This window comes from Hirundo rustica, chromosome 3 (assembly GCF_015227805.2).
Source record: "Hirundo rustica isolate bHirRus1 chromosome 3, bHirRus1.pri.v3, whole genome shotgun sequence".
NCBI lineage: Eukaryota > Metazoa > Chordata > Aves > Passeriformes > Hirundinidae > Hirundo > Hirundo rustica.
The window spans coordinates 111517147-111535232 of NC_053452.1; the positions used below are offsets into that span (position 1 = coordinate 111517147).

At 42.3% G+C, this 18086-nt stretch overlaps 1 protein-coding gene and 1 long non-coding RNA gene across 3 annotated transcripts in view; one reads left to right on the plus strand and one right to left on the minus strand.

Annotated features, from left to right (window-relative positions):
* Positions 1-1035: 1035 nt before the first annotated feature.
* LOC120750529 (uncharacterized) lies at positions 1036-8429 on the minus strand. The gene is made up of 4 exons (XR_005700032.2): positions 8389-8429; positions 7583-7792; positions 5225-5291; positions 1036-2187 (listed from the first exon to the last, which is right to left on the minus strand). It is a non-coding gene; the product is annotated as an uncharacterized LOC120750529 (long non-coding RNA).
* Positions 8430-11493: 3064 nt separating this feature from the next.
* RCAN2 (regulator of calcineurin 2) overlaps positions 11494-18086 on the plus strand; it is an 83011-nt gene continuing 76418 nt past the window's right edge. The window contains exon 1 of one of the 2 annotated variants that reach the window (XM_040057684.2): positions 11494-11630. The gene's annotated coding sequence lies outside the window, so the exon portion shown is untranslated. The remainder of the gene's footprint in view (positions 11631-18086) is intronic. The other variant, XM_040057683.1, reaches the window with a different exon arrangement.

Below are 18086 nucleotides of genomic sequence, written 5' to 3' on the forward strand. Positions count from 1 at the left end.
CAGCCAAATATTTTTGATACTTTTGAAGAGAGCATAAACATTTTCCCTGACTTCATGAATTTCCTGTGGAAATATAAAACTCATGAAAACATGTTGAGTTAAAATTGTTGACCTCCTGTAAGTGAATCTTCTCCAGTCAGCACAGTGGATAGATCACCCACAGCATCAGGAGCCACCTCCCAGAATAATCACAACTTCTTTCACGTTTTCCCTCTAATGAGCCTCCCCAAAGGCCCCTCTTAAGTCAAATATTTCAAGTGGTCTTTCTCTTTTCTGTGCCACTGATTGTCACAGAACCCAAAAGTTTAGGCTTAGCACGTACACCTCCTCAAAATAGCTGTCTGGGGACTAAAAGATAGTGCTGTGGCCATTGAGAGGTGGGCTAAAAATAATGACTTCCCCTCAAAAAGAAATTAATTTTAAGGCCCTTGCTCTGTGCTGTGCTTAAGCACTGTGCCAAGCAAAACTCGACTTAAGCATGTGTTTTGCCTTAAACAAACACTTAAAATGGATCTGGGGAATAAGAATGGATTTTGATTTAAGCACAGGCTTAAGTGCTTTGCTGAACCAGGGTCCAAAAGCCTCAGTCCCTAACCTGTTGTTTACAGTTAGTCTTGGCATCTGCATTGCAATTTTAAGGACATACAAAGGTTAGTGGAAATACTGAGGTGGCTTTGTTCATTTTAGGTGAACCTGGCACACATGAAAGGATTTTAGGAAGCATTTATAGCCCAAACCAGTAGGCTTTGTTGGCAACAAGCATCTTTCCCAGTTATTTGGTATATTCTAAATGCGTGGCTCATCACACTGCAAAAAATACTCCGTGTCCACCATGTGGTAGAAGGGGAATTGGACACAAGAAAGGCATTCAAAAGATAGCAAGCACTTAATTGCAACAGCCAAGGAGAGGCTTTCATCATGTGGCCATTCTGGATGACATTGGACATGCGACTGATTGGCACAGCATTATTTGGGTTTTTCACTTTGATCATAAAATTACCAGGAAAGGCTTAATGGAGTTATAAATATCTTGTTTCCATGAGAGTCCTGGGAGGATAATTATAGCACTGAAGTCTTTACAGTGATAGAGCATTTATAAAATTATATTATCTGAGGTCTCCAATGGATAATGCAGGGAGTTCTGCACTCTGTTCCCAGCTCCCCTATTGACTCACTGTGCTCTTTGGGTGAATCACTTCATCCCTGTTTCCTCACACTGGGGTAATAATGACAATTACCCACTGCTGCAAAGTCTGTATGACTTAAAAGCTCTGAGTATTGCTCCCACTCATCACAGCACTCCTGCCTGGCTGTTGATAGCAATGGCTGTCTGGAAGGCTTTGGATGAGCTACACGTTTTCCTGATGTGTGCTACTGGTAACTTACACTACTTGTAGGGTTACAGTCAAAACACTTTGGAGAAATATTTTAAATCTCTTAATTCAAAGTTTTTAAGAGGATGATGAAACAGCTGTACCCCACAGACTTCAGAAATACTTTGTTTTTAATGCAAAGCTTGGCATTTAAAGACTGTGGACAAGTTTCTTGTTGAGTGAAAAGACAACTCCCTTTCATAAAATCAGTCTCTATGGAGGAGCATTATCTAGAAGGCTGAGTAGCAGCTGCCTGGGAGTAGGAGCTACAGCTATACTCTTAACATTCCTAGCTGCACTTTGTCTGCTCTAGAGATGCCATACATCATCTTTCCGGCTTTGAAAAAGGCAAATGAGGGAGGAGTGATGGCAAGTGAGCCAATGATTGTCACATGGGATACGTTGCTTAAAGGCCTTAACATGGATTTTGGTTACAAAAACAAGAACTTCAGTGCTGGAGAGGAGATCCTACATCTCCCATCAATAGCACTGTAACAGCCCTGGCTGGGATTGCAAATGGCTCCTGATAAATTTGAGAGAGATTTGAGCTCTCCAATAGAGGATGGGCCTTTGGAGCTTGCTGTGCCTCTCTGCAGTGGACTGAAATGAACATGAGCAGCTTCCTACCTGGAATGAGGTAGAACTGCAGATGAGGAAATGGAATTTTTACCAAGCACTGAAATGACATTTCTGTATGAATAGTCCTGATAATAAAATTGCCCTTTTTTTCCACAATAAAAGCTCTTGCTCTGGACTGTGTGCATTCCTGGGGTGAAGGGAGGAAGAAAAGGCAACTTAATTTCTTTCCAGGAATCTGCAAAACATAAACCAGAAGAGTCTGAAGACCCAACTTATCTATATGGACTTTCTGCTTCCATAAAGCAACTTCTAGATAGTCAACAAAGGCAGGAAACACCTTTTTCTGAGTGCATAATACTCATGTAATCACAGCTGGGCATAGAAATCTAAACCTAAGGAGGATCATGTTCTTTACAAAGCATAATTAGGGAATGGAAAGACTTGGAATTCCCTTTTTCCTGTGTCCTTGCTCAGAGGCAATTACCAATGATTTCTGTGAAGATCTGACCCAAATAAGAGTCAAGAGAGGCTCTGTGCCTGTGGTCCCTCTGCACTGCATGTCCAAACTGCTCTGGCTGTGGGGTCTTGCGCTGCTAAAGTAGGATCCAAGCTGAAGATGGGGCTCTGTCACACCTTCCCTTCAAGGGTCTCAACTGTAGCCAGACTTGACTTGTTTGAATTAAACACACTGGGTTCATAGTGTTGGTCTTTGTAACTGCTGACACAGCTACACAGGCAGTTTCGAGGCATTGGCCTTTTATCTGACCTTTATTCTGAAGACCATCAATGCTGAGAAAAGCATCAAGTGTATCCTTCTCTTTGCTTGACTCCAGAAGAAAAGTGATTTCCGGTATCATGATATGGTGCCCTGAATGTGATTCTCAGGTTAAAAAGGATAAGCAGTGAGAGATATTCAAAGCGTTCTGCTCTTTAAATAGTTCACTAGAGCTGAAAGTATTGCCTTTGATGCCCTTTTGCCCAAATCTTAATATTATAATTTACTATTTTAAGCTTGTTTAGAGAACTGGAATAATACACAGATAAAAAGGATAATTACTAGGGCGTTTTCAGGCATTAAAGCTGAGGTTTGAAGTTCCTTTTTCTGGGAAAATAAACCAAGGAATGTTTTACTATCTGAAAACCTGGCAACTGGTCTTTGCTTACCATGAAGTGAAATCAAGCACCACTTTGTTAAAAGCCAGTTTCATCACAATGATCTAGTTGTTCCTTAAAATAATAAAGAGGCCTGAATCAGCAGGAGATAGTTTTATTCTGTCCTTTGGGTATTAATCAATATATCCAGCTAAATTTTTCCAGAAGACTCTGGCCTTGCAGCCTGGTTCAGAGGTTTTGTGCACATGCGCAGTTTGTACATTCAGGCATGTGGGTCTGTAGGAAATGAGTTCCCTACACATCCACAAGCCAGGACAAATACAGGTGATTTGTTGCAATCACATCTGCCCTAAGCTGCCATACCTGCAACTGGGAAGGAACATTTATCCCTCCACACAGAGAGGAGTATTCCAGCATAGTTCTTTGGAGTGTCCTAAAAGTTCCAGCATTGGCATCTTTGTACAGGGGTCATAAGTGAGGGCTGGGCAAAGTAGCTGGAAGCTGGGGCTGTCATGCCTGCTGGGCTCAGAGCTCTCACAGCCTGGGAACGTGCCGTGCCACTGGATGTCTTGGTGGGTTGGCTGAACGTGGGACAGCAGGCAGCTCCCCATAGTGGCCCTGGAGCAGCTGAAGGGAGCAATCAGACTAGAGGCCCTGCTTCATCTTTCCTTTTTATCTTCCATTTACTGTTTCCATCCTCCCTAGGAACTTCAATAGTGCTTTTTTCCCCCCTCCCAGCTCAGCTGTAAACTCAGCTTACATTTTCCTTCAGGTTTTCCTGACTTCCAGGCTGCCAAATACCTGAAAAGCTTAAAGCTGGAGTGCAACATTGCAAGGGTAAGTCTGGCAGATCAGTGCCTCAGTAGGAGATAACTCCTGAATGGACTGGCTATCCCTTCTGGAGCTGTCACACTGCTGGGAGAGCAGGAGAAAGGGGCAGAGCTTTCCCTGTGGCTGATGTGGAAGGAGGACGCTCCTTAGAGGTTGCTCTGCTGCAGTGACTCTGTGCTGTGGAAGCTGTGACTGCTCAAAAAGATCTGTGTCACCAAGAATTTGGTGGCATTTGGTTTCCATTTTGCTATTCCCAGTGTTCCCCTTGCACGAGGACTGGCAGGACAGGGGCACTGGCATTATCCACTGTCAGTCACTGATGTGATTGCTAGAAAATCAGAGCTAAAATATATAAAAGCAATGATATAAATCCGAGCATACACAAAGATAAAGTGTGTAAGCAAACTTTGTCTTAGCAGAAGTGTTGAAAAATTAAGTTTTTACTTCTAGGCACAATTCAGGCTCAGAAATAGAGTCTCAAATGTTACTTGCCTGCTTGAGCTGCTTATTTTCTATTAACTGGATGTGTATGTGGTGTCATGCTGACTAATAACACAGCCTTCTGCTTCCCATGATACTCCAATTATGCCTTCAGTAGTCACTTAAAAGTGTCAGAATAATGAATGAGCATTTCAGAGAAGAAAGAAAAACACAAGAAGCCTGAAGATTATGGATCACCCTTAAGGAGAATGAAACATTCAAAATTTTTTTAATGATCTCTCAATATAAACAAAGCTCCTTAAAATGACATTTTGGAAAGCCTTCTTGTGTCAATCTCCATAATTAAGGAAAAAGATTAATAAAAGGCAAAGAAATTTCATAGAGTGGACTTCTCCATCAAACCTGTCTAGCACTGCTTCAGAATCAGGGCTCCTGAATTCTTCTTCTCAACAATTAATAAACATTAATTACCACAATATTTGCTTTAGAGGAGTAAATTGTGTCTTGCAGTGAATTACACTCTCTGGCCTTCTAATCAGTACATATAAAAATAGAATTTCTGGTAGCTTTGTTTTTTTAGTTGTTTAATTGTGAAGCAAATTAAATAATATATTCATAAGCTCAGTCTGTATTTAGATACCTAAATAAGCATCTTGATTTTTCAGAGCACCTACAACTCTGAGAGTCACATAGTGCTCCCGAAAACCAGGCCATTTATTTAGGTGTCTATATTTAGGTACATGAGTTTGAAGTGTTTGGCTTGAGGTCACATAGCTATGGCTCATTGCATTTTTTTATTTCCATTTGGGTCATAACAGGCAAGTCACTGCTAGTAATTCTCATCCCAAATGTAAGAAATAGCAGGAGAGGTGGTAAGAATTACTTACTAAAAACCATAATGATGTTTAGCACTTCTTCAAAATACACGGAGTTTCATTCATGGAGAATTAAAATCTAAAAAGAGATAGAAATCAGTGCGTCAGAAAGGTAAGACAGCGTGTTTAGAGACTGAACTTACGTTGTGGTTAAACTGTTCTCATTTCCTGGATTGAATTCTCTGACATTTTTGTCATTGCTTCTATAATCTTGTGACCATTTTGACAAGCCAGATGTTTTCAGCTTCCTGTAGTTTAACTGGGTAAATCCTAGAAACCAAGTGCTTCTACTTAACATATGGCAGCAAAAACAGTTTATTCTTGAGGAATTTGGGCTGACATCATCAGTCATACTCTTGAATTATTGCTACACCTCCAAGATTGCTTTTCAATTTGCACAGTAGCTTGTACAGGCCTTGACCTTAATGAACCAATTATGAAATAAACAGTCCAGGACTCTGCTGAGATCACTTTGAAAAGACATAAGGAGTAAACCACAAAAATAAAAAAAAAAAAAAAAATAGGAACAAAATGAAACCTTTCTATTTCAGCATCCTCATTCAAATGTGACAGTTTGCATCTGGCCATAGTATTTCAGATCTGAGAGTTGCACTTGTACCGTAAGGATGTTGTTTGTTACAGAACAAAAGGGTTGTGTTTTTCTTTCTTGAAATGGAGGTTATTTTAAAAGTCAATGAAACCTGTTTTTCCCCTTGATCTGTCAGGCATCTAGGCTGAAAAAAACATCTCTTGGTTAAAAATATTCCTTCAACAGAAATGGGGACGTGCCATTTTTGTTGTCTTTAAAGCTGAGGGTTAGCTATAAGATAGTAAAGTTCTGTTTTGGGGGACTTTATGTTAGGGAATTTTTGCAATGTGAAATCAAAAAGCCCTTTATTTTTTTCCAACAGCTCTTAATCTCTGAAGTAGATGTAAAAAGGAAAGATTCTTTGTTCCTGTTCTCATTGCCTTAAAAAACTCGAGCTCCTTGTCTGAACACTGTCTGCTCCTGAAGATGCTCAGAAACAAGAGGGATATGCTAGAGAGGGCATTTAGGGAGCAACAGAGCCAAATGCAGGGGGTGTCCCACTGCAAAGGTGGGAGCTCAGGGGTTCCAGAGCAGTGCCACAGATTCTTATGGAATCACAGACTGGTTTGGATCATCCCATTCCATCCCCTGCCATGGGCAGGGGCACCTTCCACTAGGCAACCTTGCTCCAAGCCCCATCCAACCCAAACTTGAGCACTTCCAGCGATGGGGCATCCACAGCTTCTCTGGGCAACCTGTGCCAGGCCTCACCATCCTCATAGGGAAGAATTTTTTCCCAATACTTAATTTAACCCTGCCTTCCTTCAGCTTAAGGTCTTTTTCCTTGTTCTACCACTCCATGCCCTAATAAAAGTCCCTCTCCATCTCTCTTGTAGCCCCTCTAGCTGCTGGAAGCCCTCTCGAGGTTCTTCTCCATACTTGCCTGACCCCCACATACCAGATTTGGAGAGAACAGACATCCCAGCTGGAGCATGTGCTTCCCTGCATATCCAAGCCCCCAAAGGAAACAGCTCTACTCCACCTGCTCGTGGAGTAATGTGTACAAGGGCATTACAGGCACTAAAAATTTACAGCAGGTGGAGGATAGTTTCCTTTTCTGCAGGGATTTTTAATTTGTGCAATTATTATTCTGGTACCCAGAACAATGTAAAATGCTCTGTGGATAAAAAGCAAAAAGAGACAGTGTTTGCTTTGCACATTTTTGCTTTTCCCTGTAATACATTGCAGCTAAGCTGCTCTGCAGTTGCTGAGCACGCACAGACACTGGAGAGGTGTCGAGGCAATGTCGTCTCACTGCCCTGAGTGACTGGGTGATAAACTGGCAGATGAAGTTCAGCAGTGATAAGTGCAAAGCAATGCACAGGAGAAAAAATAACCCAAACCACACACACACAGACACTGGTTCAAGCACTCTAGGAGATCTGGAGTCTGAAGTGGAAAGCCCTCTGGAAATGTCAGTGTGGGGCGAGGAAGTGGTCAAAAAGGGGAACTGAATGTTAAGTTCAGTAGCTTCCCCCCTAGATAATGAGGGGACCCCGAGAATCATAGGACTCTTTAGCCCAGATGCTCAGAGTTATTCAGAGTCCCTTGGCCAGACAGCTCTTGTCTATTCCAGACCCAGCAAAATTCAACAGTCATTTTAGCAGAAGCAAAGTTTCAAAGTAGTGTTTTCTTGTAAAATTAGATAGGCTAGAGAGGATGGTGATAAAGTCTCCCAGTGAAAACCACATGAAATTGAAAAAGGGATAGCTGGAGGTAAATGCAATTAAAGGCTAGAAAGTAATCACAGAATAGTTTGGGTTTGAAGGAATCTAAAATACCATCTTGTTCCAACCCCTTCCACGGGCAGGGTCATCTTCCACTAGACCAGGTTGCTCCAGTCTGACCTTGAACACTCCCAAGGATGATGTATCCACAGCTTCTCTGGGCCACCTGTGCCAAGACTTCTACAGCTTCACAGGGAAGAACTTTGTCCTAATATCTAATCGAGACCTGCCCTCTTTCTTCATCTTAAGTCAATCCACCTTGTCCTATAACAATGGTGAGAAGGTATAAACAATAATTTTACTGTCTCTATAACAAAGGAACACTTAAACAGGGATAAGACTTGACATTGTTTTTACACAGTGAAGAACTACTCTGTCACAGTACATTGTGCAAAGCAAAACAACAAATGGGTTCAAAAAGAGTTAAAAACTCCTAGAGAACAGGACCATTGGTAGCTATTAAGTGGAGTAGCTATTAAGTTGGATTCAACCATGAGTTCCAGGAATCCCTACCTCCCTAGTTGCTGGAAAATTATAAGGTAAATAGGAGAACATAGAGCCTATTTTTACACTGATTTACTAAGCATCCAGTCTTGGCTGCTGGAAACAAAAGACAAAGCTAGATGGATCCAACTATGTTTTTAATGTTCTAAAAAAGTAACAGACACAATCGAGATTATAATGCCAATAGTCAACATTAATTTTACTTGCTTTATCCACTCTATACTCCAGACTCAGCCATTTGCAAGAAATCATAATCCATATCTGGCCAAAGAATTTGAGATTATCCCAGTGAGCAAAAATATAAAAGATGAAGCATTGACTTCTTTAGCATCTACAGATTTTCAGGCATTACTTACTTGTTTCTTCTGAAAAAAGGAGAATTTTTCACCAAAATGTCTGCAAAGCCTGCAGGACTTAGCCACAATTTGTATTTTAATGATCAGAAATCAAGGTAACATTGTCAGGGGGCAAAATCTTTTGGTTACCGTGCTTCAGTTGTGTTGAAATTCATTGTAGCTGCTTCAGCACACTTGAGAGGCCACTTTTGCTTACAGATTAAATCTGGAGATGGGAAGCAGGTGCAGACTGAAGATAATGAGCAGCTCAGGATTTGGAGGAGACGGGCTAAGCCTTTGCTCTGGGATATCAGTAACAAACTCCCACTCAGTTCTGTGGGATGAGCTCACAGCACTGCTTGTGGATCCTGCAAGTAGCAGCTGTTTTATCACCTCCTTTGGTATCCTTTCCAGAATTACAGCTTCCTCCAGGTTTTGGCACTCTGCAACTGCTTGGGATGTGGGAAGATGACCACAGTCTTTAAGAGGCACAGGGTGCATGGCCTGAACAGCTCTGGGGTGAAGGGTGGGACTCCACAAAGGACCTTCTCTCAATTGCTCTTATCCTATTATTTTGGCAACACCATTTTGCCATGTCTAAATAATGTATTATTTTGTGACCTTTCCTAATAGAAATCCTTAATACTTATAACAGGGGATATTCAAATCCTGCAATTGCTGTCATTCTTATAGTTATCTACTTTGAAGGATATTTCACTGCAATCAGTGGAATTTAGGGGTTTTTCCCCTTCATCTTAGCAATAGAGCCTGGATACATATAAACCCAGCCAAAGGGCTGACCTTGGCTTTCCTGATTTTTCCTGAGCATGGGTTAGCTTGCTTTCAAAACTGCAGAGATTCCTATTTTACCACAAGGAAAACATATGCTAGGGCAGCTTCATCACAATAAAAACATTCTTCCCAATATGAAAATTATTAAAAATTGAGACACAACATACAGTTAAGAGCATGGATATAAGAAGACACAAGGAAATTGTATAACATAAAACACAGGACAGAAAAAGCCCTGTGGATGCTCTTCCTACTCAGAATATTAAAATAACACATCATGCAAAGGGAACACACATAAATGGAGACAAAGGAAAATATCCTACCAGGCTTAATTCCCAAAACAAAAAGATAATTTGATTTAAAACCCGATTAGTTTATATAGTGACATCTTTGCTTCCATAGCTCGCTTACTCTTCTGCATAATGCCTGAAGCAGTAAGATCATGGTCAGAGATCAATATTTTAGGCACAAGGACAAACCAATGAAAATAATAATTACTGTTATAAGTTACCTATTATACATTTAAAAGTAGAAGCGGAACTGAAGCAGAAACCCTGAAAGGGGTCTAAACCAGATATGCATCAAGGCATAAGTCAGTCCTTAGTTAAGGGACAAGGAAGAAACTCTTCTGTTGCAAGTACAGCAATCTCCAGTGCATTGCTCTTTGCTGTCAGCAGAGATGAGGTGGGATATGCTATTGATTTCATTCTTCACACCATTTATTTTCTGCTATTATTGGAAAGTGCTGCTATAAATGGCACACATCTTTTTATATATTTTTAACTAATGGAGAATTATTCCTTACATAGATTTTTATAGGGTATTTAATAATTATATGGGAGTCGTCTAGTTTTTCATTACACTCTATAGATTTTCAAAGCCATCTTTACAAAAACCTATTTACGTCTCTGTATCACCCTATTGATTAAATCCCTTTGTATTACATTCCAAAGCGAGGAGACCACAGAAAATCAGTGTTAGCCTCTGATGTTTAGCAGCCTCGGATGTGCAGCTGGAAGAGAGAAAATAGCCCTTCCTTTAATAAAACATGCCTTGGGGGCATCTGAGGGCTTTCTCTTCTTTTTAAAATCATGATCAGCATCAGCCGTTTTCCATTGTAAACGTGACATTCCTTTAGAGCCCTAAAAATGCTTCTTCTGGCATTGTCCATAGTGGGGAGGTAGCCCTGAGTCACCTGTTAGCCTGAAGAGCTGGCTCCATCCCAGATCGAGCTCACTCCAAAGGACAGTTTGTGTGTTGGTGGTCAGAGGGGAAAATGGTCTTGGGAGCTCCATCCTCTAGAGTAATTAGGACCCCTGGAACATCACCACAGGAGGGCCTGAGGGGTTGTCACTAAAACCATGGTGAGGTGAGTGCCCTGGCACTGTGAAGATGTCCATCCTACTTCTGTCTGCAACCCACCTCACCTCTCCGCTCCCTTATCCCATCACCCCTTCTCACTCCTATTCTATCCCATCCTACCTCTCTCCTACCCCATCTCTCACTTCCATTCCATTCCATTCAATTCCATTCCATTCCATTCCATTCCATTCCATTCCATTCCATTCCATTCCATCCCATCCCATCCCATCCCATCCCACACCACCTCTCCCCCACCTTACCTTACTCCACCCATCCCACCCCTCTTTACTTCCATTCCAACCCATCCTGTATGTCCCTATCCCATCTCACCCTACCTCTCCCCTACCCTAAGCTATCCCAACCCTCCTCGCTCCCATCCCATCCCATCCCATCCCATCCCATCCCATCCCATCCCATCCCATCCCATCCCATCCCATCCCATCCCATCCCATCCCATCCCATCCCATCCCATCCCATCCCATCCCATCCCATCCCATCCCATCCCACCTGACTTCACCCAGTCCCACTTCACCCTCAGGGTGGGGGCACGGACACTTTGAGGGAGAGCAGCTTTGCCGCGAGAACAAAACACTGCCTGGTTCCTACGGCTCCCTGTGTGCTGGGGTGTCACGAGCTCCTGCCCTGGCTCACCTGTGTCCCCTCACTGTCCTGTGGCACTCATCTGTCCCACTCACCCTGTCCTACGTCCCTCTCACCTGACTCCACTCACCTGTCACTTGTCCTCGTTCATCCCTTGTCCCCACACATCCCCTGCCCGGTTGCCCTGGCCCTACTCATCTGTCCCCGTGCATCCCCCGTACATCCCCCGTACCCTCTCCTCTGTCCCCCGTCCCCTCACGGGCCCCGCCGGTCACCGATTCCCGGCGCGTCGCCGTGGGACTGGGGGCGTGGCCGGGGTATGGGAGGCGGGATCAACGCTCTCCTCGCGTTCCCATTGGCGGCTGCTCCTGCCTGTTTAGGCGGGGGCGTTGCTGATTGGGCCGCCCCGTCCTCCACCTTGGCGGGCGCGGCGCGGGGCGCTCTGAGGGAGCGTTGAGCGCGGAGCGCGGCGATCTCCGGGCGGGCAGGGAAGGGCGAGCCAGCCGCAGGTAAGGGCACGGCCGCCTCCACAGGATTCCTTCCCCGCCGGGGCCGCAGCGCTGTCCCGCGGACCTGGATTATGCAACCGTCCCGCGGTCCTGCCCCGGCGCCGCGCTGCCCTCGGGGTTCCTTCCAGCCTCGGGGCACGGGAGATGCGCGGCGAGCCCGCGGCCGCCCCTCGGGAGGGGTCGGGGCCGGAGCCGGTGCCTCCCCCGGTGGGATGCGGAGGAGCTCGTGAGGAGGGATGGGGGCTTGGGAAGGGATTTGCGGCCGTGCTCGAAGCAGGTCGGGATCGCGGCGATGCGGACCCCGACCGGGCGCTCGGGCAGCTCCGGGCTGGGCTGCGCCGGGAGCCCTGAGAGAGAGGCTCTTCTCGGGCTGCTTTAAACTTGGCTGCCGTAGCTGATGGGGAATGGCTTTGAAGTGAAGGAAGGTTCCTTTAGATTAGATAATAGGAATAAGTTCTTTACTCTGAGGCTGGTGAGGCACTGGCATAGGTTGCCAGAGAAGATGTGAATACCCCATCCCTGAAAGTGTCCAAAGCTGGCTTGCATGGGACTTAGAGCAACCTGGGGTAGTGGAAGGTGTTCCTGCCCGTGGCTCAGGGTTAGAACAAGATGGTTTTTAATATCCCTTCCCAAACTGTTGTATGATTCAGTGATCCCAAGCCAATATCATTTGATGCTTATGTAATAGGTAACTCTCCAAACTTTTGGTTTGGTTTTTTTTTTTTTTTTCCTCGTGTCTTCTAGATTCTTTTGTAGCTCTTTAAAATATTGTGTTCCTTTATTTCTTGAGTTTGGAGTTGAATGAAGGTTTCTAAAAAAAAATGTATATTAAGTTTATACAGCTGAAAGAAAACATATAAATAAGAATAGTCGTTTAATCAGGGGTCCTACTTTACACCAGCTCCTGTCTTCGGCTTTCAAGTTTTGCCCTTAGAAATGGTTTGGTCTTTAAGCTAGTTAGAGTGGCTGCCCTGATGAAAAGGAAATCTCCTTTTCTATGAAAATACATGATTAGTGTAAAGAAACTGCTGCATTTATTCTTGCAGTGAAACTAAGTTATATGGTTTCCCATCATCCTTGAACAGATGGAAGTCCAAATACTGTGAGAATATAAAACATTACAGAAAACTGGTAACACATCTCAGTAAACAAGGACAGGAGAAGATTTTTCTGTAGATGGTCATATCTGTTAACTAGTCTTTGGTACTTTAACAGCAGGATCAGTCCTATCCTCCTTAAACTTCCGAGAAGTTGTCAGCTGTGTGATAGTTTGTGCTCTCCCAAGTATTGTAGTTTGTGTTCAGATTCTGTAGCTTGGTTTGTCATTGTTTGTGTTGAAAACGTTTGTCATTGCATTGGTGTAATTTATTTATTTATTTGTTATATAAATTACTTGATCATGCCAGCAGGAAATCCTTTTAGAGGAGGAAACTTTGAAGTTTTATTCCAAGTCATCATTGTGTCCTGAGTGTCTTCTAAGACTTAAACCCTGTGAATGCTCCTGTTGCAGGTAGTTCTGGGTAAGATTTGGGGCACAGTTCTAAATTTCAGGTTACAAACTGGAGGGCTGCTGAACGAGTGTTCCACTGACCCCTTGTGAGGTGACAGCTCTGGCTGAAGGCCAGTGACGCTCTAATCCTGTGTGCCCCTTATAAAACTGGCTTGCTTTAAATAGATTAGCATAGAGGCCAAGTGAAGGTGATTAGGAAGCTTGTTCTGGTTTCTTTGTGTTCAGGGAGGCTTTTTTTCTTTTTTTTTTTTTTTTTCCCTTTGAATACCTTAATGTTGCCATGGTTACTGTGGTGCCCAGTTGATCGAAGCTCAGCTTCTTGGCTTTAAGAACAGCACAGGGAGTCTTCACACCTGGCACTGGCGGCTCCAAAGTCTCACCCTCCTGTTTTGCAGTGGGACTGGAATTTTGGCTTGTTTGGGTTCACCAGTGCCTCCTGGATCGTTTTCTCCAGCGCTGGAGATGCAGATGCTCAGCAAGGTGATACCACATGAGTCCCTTAGTGGTCTCAGGATACATCCCTGGCATGGGAGGCACAGCTGAACCTTCGGTGTGATGTGCATGTCTTGGACTGCTTGAGCTGACCAGTCCTGCTTCAGAGGAATAAAACTGAATAGTCTCTTTGGTTGTTAAAAGCTTCCAAAAATAGTTCCAAAGTCTCAGCTAAATTTAATGCGGCTAGAATGTCAATGGAAAGGATTAGAACATTTGGGATTTGCTCCCATTAGCATTTAGGAAAAAAAAAATTAAAATCCTCTTCCTCATATCTGCCACTTTTGTAAGAGGAAGAGTGGAGATTGGCAGTGTTTTGTGTGGTGCTAACTAAACTGGAGCTCAAATGTGAGTGGACTTCCCTGTATGGGTAATTTTGATTCCTGTAAGTGAATTTGCACAGGTAGGAGATGGGGGTGAAGGCTGTGGAAGGGGGGGTCACTACAGTCCTTGTTGCTTTTGAGGCTGCAAAGGTTCATTAATCCTGTCATGTGAGGTACAGTTCTGCTCTTTCTAATTAAGTAAAAAGCCTCTATTTAAGTCCATAGGAGCTTTCCATAGTGAAGAATTAGCACCATTAAAAATAATGCTCATCTCCAGTGTTCATTGTGCAGAGTGGAATGAAATTCCAGTAAGTTACTCTGTGATCTTCCCTGTCACATTTGTGCTTTCTGACAGAGCCTTCAGTGTGGGGCTAGTTGCCTTCAGCAGGAGTTGCAGCCCGAGGCTGACAACACTGAAACTGGTGGCTCTGTAAAGTCAGTGAATATTTTAAGTAAAAAATTATTCTTTCAGTTAAATCTTATTTGCTGGGTTTGATTTCACCCCTCCTGCCTCTACCCTGCCTTTGAATTATGGTAAAAATTGCTTTTCTGAGGCTGTTTTTTTTTTTTTTTTCCCCAGTAGGAGCCAAGATAGAATCCCTACACTTCTCCTGGACCCTTCTAGAAAAGCAACTGTAACTTTTCTTGCTTTGTTTTTTTCTCCAAATTTTATTAATTCCTGCAGATTATGGTTTCCAGGTTTGCTCTCAGGACTCAATAATACTTTTAGTTTATAGTGATTGTATTTAAAGCTTCTATTTGTAACATTTTGTTTGCTTTATTCTATTTTTAGTCATGTTGTTTGTCATGGCAAGCCGTGTTTAATAAAAAAAAAAAAGTTTCCTTGTGATTTCAAGAGATATGGGCCTGTTTCTTGATGTCCCTTAGGGATTCTTTTTGAAAACTCTCAAGACAGGGAAGTGTTCACCAAGGAAATGCCTTCTTAGTTTCCATAAAAACAGTGGATAAATCTACAAATGCTCAGTGATATAGAAGGCATTGGTCCATTCAGCCACTTCATATACTCAAATTTTCTTCATTCAGTACAATTTCTGCTGAAAGTTTTGGCTCTGCAGGGATCTGACTTCATGAGAAGATGTACATCTCTGCCCTTTCAGTTTTACACTAAATAAAGAGAAACTTCAGTGAGCTACCGCTGTTTTCCAGTGAATATAATTTTCTGCTGGCCTCTGTTAATTTTAATTAGAGGTGTACTGTGTCTAAAAATAGTGAGGTAATAGAATGAACACAGAGCTCCCACATGTAGTCTCTACAGAGATTTTGGTCACAGCATCTCCAGTGCTGAGCACTGACATGACCTGATCTGTGCCAGTGGGAAGGGTGTTTGCCTTATGTTTGGAGCTATCCCAAATTAGAAACCCTTGCAAACCTGGACCACGGGCAGAGAAACTGAAAGTAACCTGCATCAGAGTGAAGTGATGTGTGGGTTCGGGGAGGGAAGTGGCTGCTCTGTTTCTCCAGGGCTTAAAAGGTGAGGGTACAAACCTTCCACTAAATTCAGAAATAACGCAGATAACATTCGGGTGTGCCTTAAATAAAGGGAATAAATGGATGTTGCAAGTGCTCAGCTTTAGCTAGAGGTTATATGAAGCTTTTTGGCTCAGGTTTGAATCTGCCTCAGTGTCCTACACTTTTCAAGGGAACAGTCCTGACAGAGTCTGTCATGATCCCAGTTAAGATTTTGGATGATTTAGCATCCATACTGGTGCTGGATAGTGCCTATATTAGTGTATTTATGTTTTTTTAATGGCATTGCCACTTCTTTTGAAATTCTGTATGGTAACTTCTGGTATCTCAAGTATTTGTATCTGATTTAGGAGGGGAGAAGCAAATGCATAACTCGATTTGAACTCATTTTAAAGGGAAGATAAGTACAGTTTTCTATTATGTGGCATTTTTTGTTTTGTGTGGGTTTTTTTGTTTTTTGGGGGGGGTGTGGTTTTGTTTGTTTTTTTGTTTGTTTTGTTTTGTCTTCTTTGTCTGTGGTAGTTTTTTGGGTTTTTTTAATATAAAAATATCCTAAGGGGGTGAACTTAACTTATTTTGTCAGAAGCTGTGGCAAGGAGCTGTAACATAAATGGGAATGTGATCCAGTGATTGTATTATCGTAACATAAAAGATTACTTTTAATTTGGCTTATTTTATATGGAGATCCAGTTCACGGATGATATGTGACTTAGAGTTAATTGTTTTAAGGGTTTTGAAATGTAAATTCTTTTATTCTAAATTAATTGAATAATTGGAAAGAGAAATTTTTTTTTGTCAGAGGACTACCTGAAGTAGCTAAGTAATTTCTAAGAAGCCACAAAACACTACCAACAACCTGAGCCTTAAGGTTTGGCAGACATAATAATGGATATGTAGTTATGATTTTTTACAGATATATGTATGTATATATGTATATTTACATATATGTGTGTGTGTGTGTGTAAATGTTTGTAGTGTAACATTAGTCATAATATGGAAAAATGTAAGATTTCCATCTTATGCCTGAGGATAATTTCTGATTGAAGTCTGCTGACAAATGTTGTTGATTCCACAACATTTTGTCCTCTCCGATTATTGTTGAGCTCAGGCTCACAGGCAGTTTATTTCTCTTGGGGAACATGTATGTATTTAATTAGTGTATTTCTGTTTTAACTGTGGTGCTGTGCTTTCTTTGGTGCAGAACATTGCTAAGGAAAATCTGTCAGATAACAGTTACTGCATGCAGGTGTTCTTAACCATCCCATCAGGTATAAGTTGAATTGCTAGTGGAAGGAACCTTAATCAGGACTTGGGTGTATCTTAAGAGCAGAAGATGCCTGTGCAGGCACACCTACCTGCAAGTCTGGGAAAAGAGCTGGTCAAAAGGCCTGTGAGACAGTGACTTTCCTAAAAAGACTTGGCCAATACCCAAATTCCACTGGGCAAAAATGTCCCAATAATTGCCTGGAAGAAAAAAATCAAGCTTTTCCTGTCCAAGAGCTCTAGCAGAGCAAGACTACTGCCACATGATGTAAATATTTATTAATTTCTCATCCTGGCTGCTGCAGCTTACGTTCACTTTGTTATTGGTTAAAAACCTGAGCTTCAACTAAAAATCCTGCTTTGTTTTGTTGTTTGTCATAGTTGTTTTGCTGAATTTCTAACTTAAAAGCTTTCCTATGTACTACTTTATTATGATATGGTTCTCCCAGGAGAGAAAAATAAACAGCTGTTTAGTCAGGAAGCCTATAGACTTTTCTGATTTCCATCAATAGATTGAGATTCTTTGCTTCTTTGTACAATTAGCTTTGTTATGCCTTGGGAAAGGAGGTATGAAACTTGTTAGCTTTTAACATTCACAATCCAAATTACTACAACTTTAGTGTCTCCAGGGTGACTCTCAGATGGTCAATGTCTTCCCTAGCTGCAGATTGTTTGCCTGTTGTGAATGAAATTCTTCCCACAGCCTGGCACAAGTCTGTCCTGCCATGTAAATTGTGTTTTGTAACACGCTGGGCTTGAGGTTCATTTCCATAAACATAATGACACGGGCTAGACATGATGACAAACATGCTTAGAGATGATTGGCTTTGGAGGAGATGATTTATTAAAGCTTTTTGCTGGAGAAAATGCTACATTCTGATGTGAAGTTTCTGACTGCTGTGAGGATTTCTTTACAGTATTTCCCTGGATGTGTTTACCCTGAAATGTAAAGCAATACAAAGCTTAAGTGAGTTGGTTCAAATACCAGAGGCAATGTCGCTATCATGGTGAGCTCTCCTACACTTAACTTGTACTACTGAACTTGTAGCCATCTCTTCTGCCATTTGTTCAGGCTTTTTCTTTCCAATTAGGATTTAATTTCTAAACTGAAATTAGTTGGAGGTAGTTGTGCTGAGCTGCTGAAAGGAAAGTGTGTATTTGATAGCCTGAAAACCCGTCCTCACGTTAGCACAGTGCTTTTGAGCATGGTGTCCTAGGGTAACTTTATGATGTTTGTATGTGTACTTGAGTATGTGTAAAAGTATGTGTACTTGAGAACTTCTGTCATTAGCCCTGAGACTCCAGCAATTACAATTACTGGTATTTCCATAACCTTATGTTACAGAATGATGTGCTCTGTCATCAGCCAAATCTCATTTC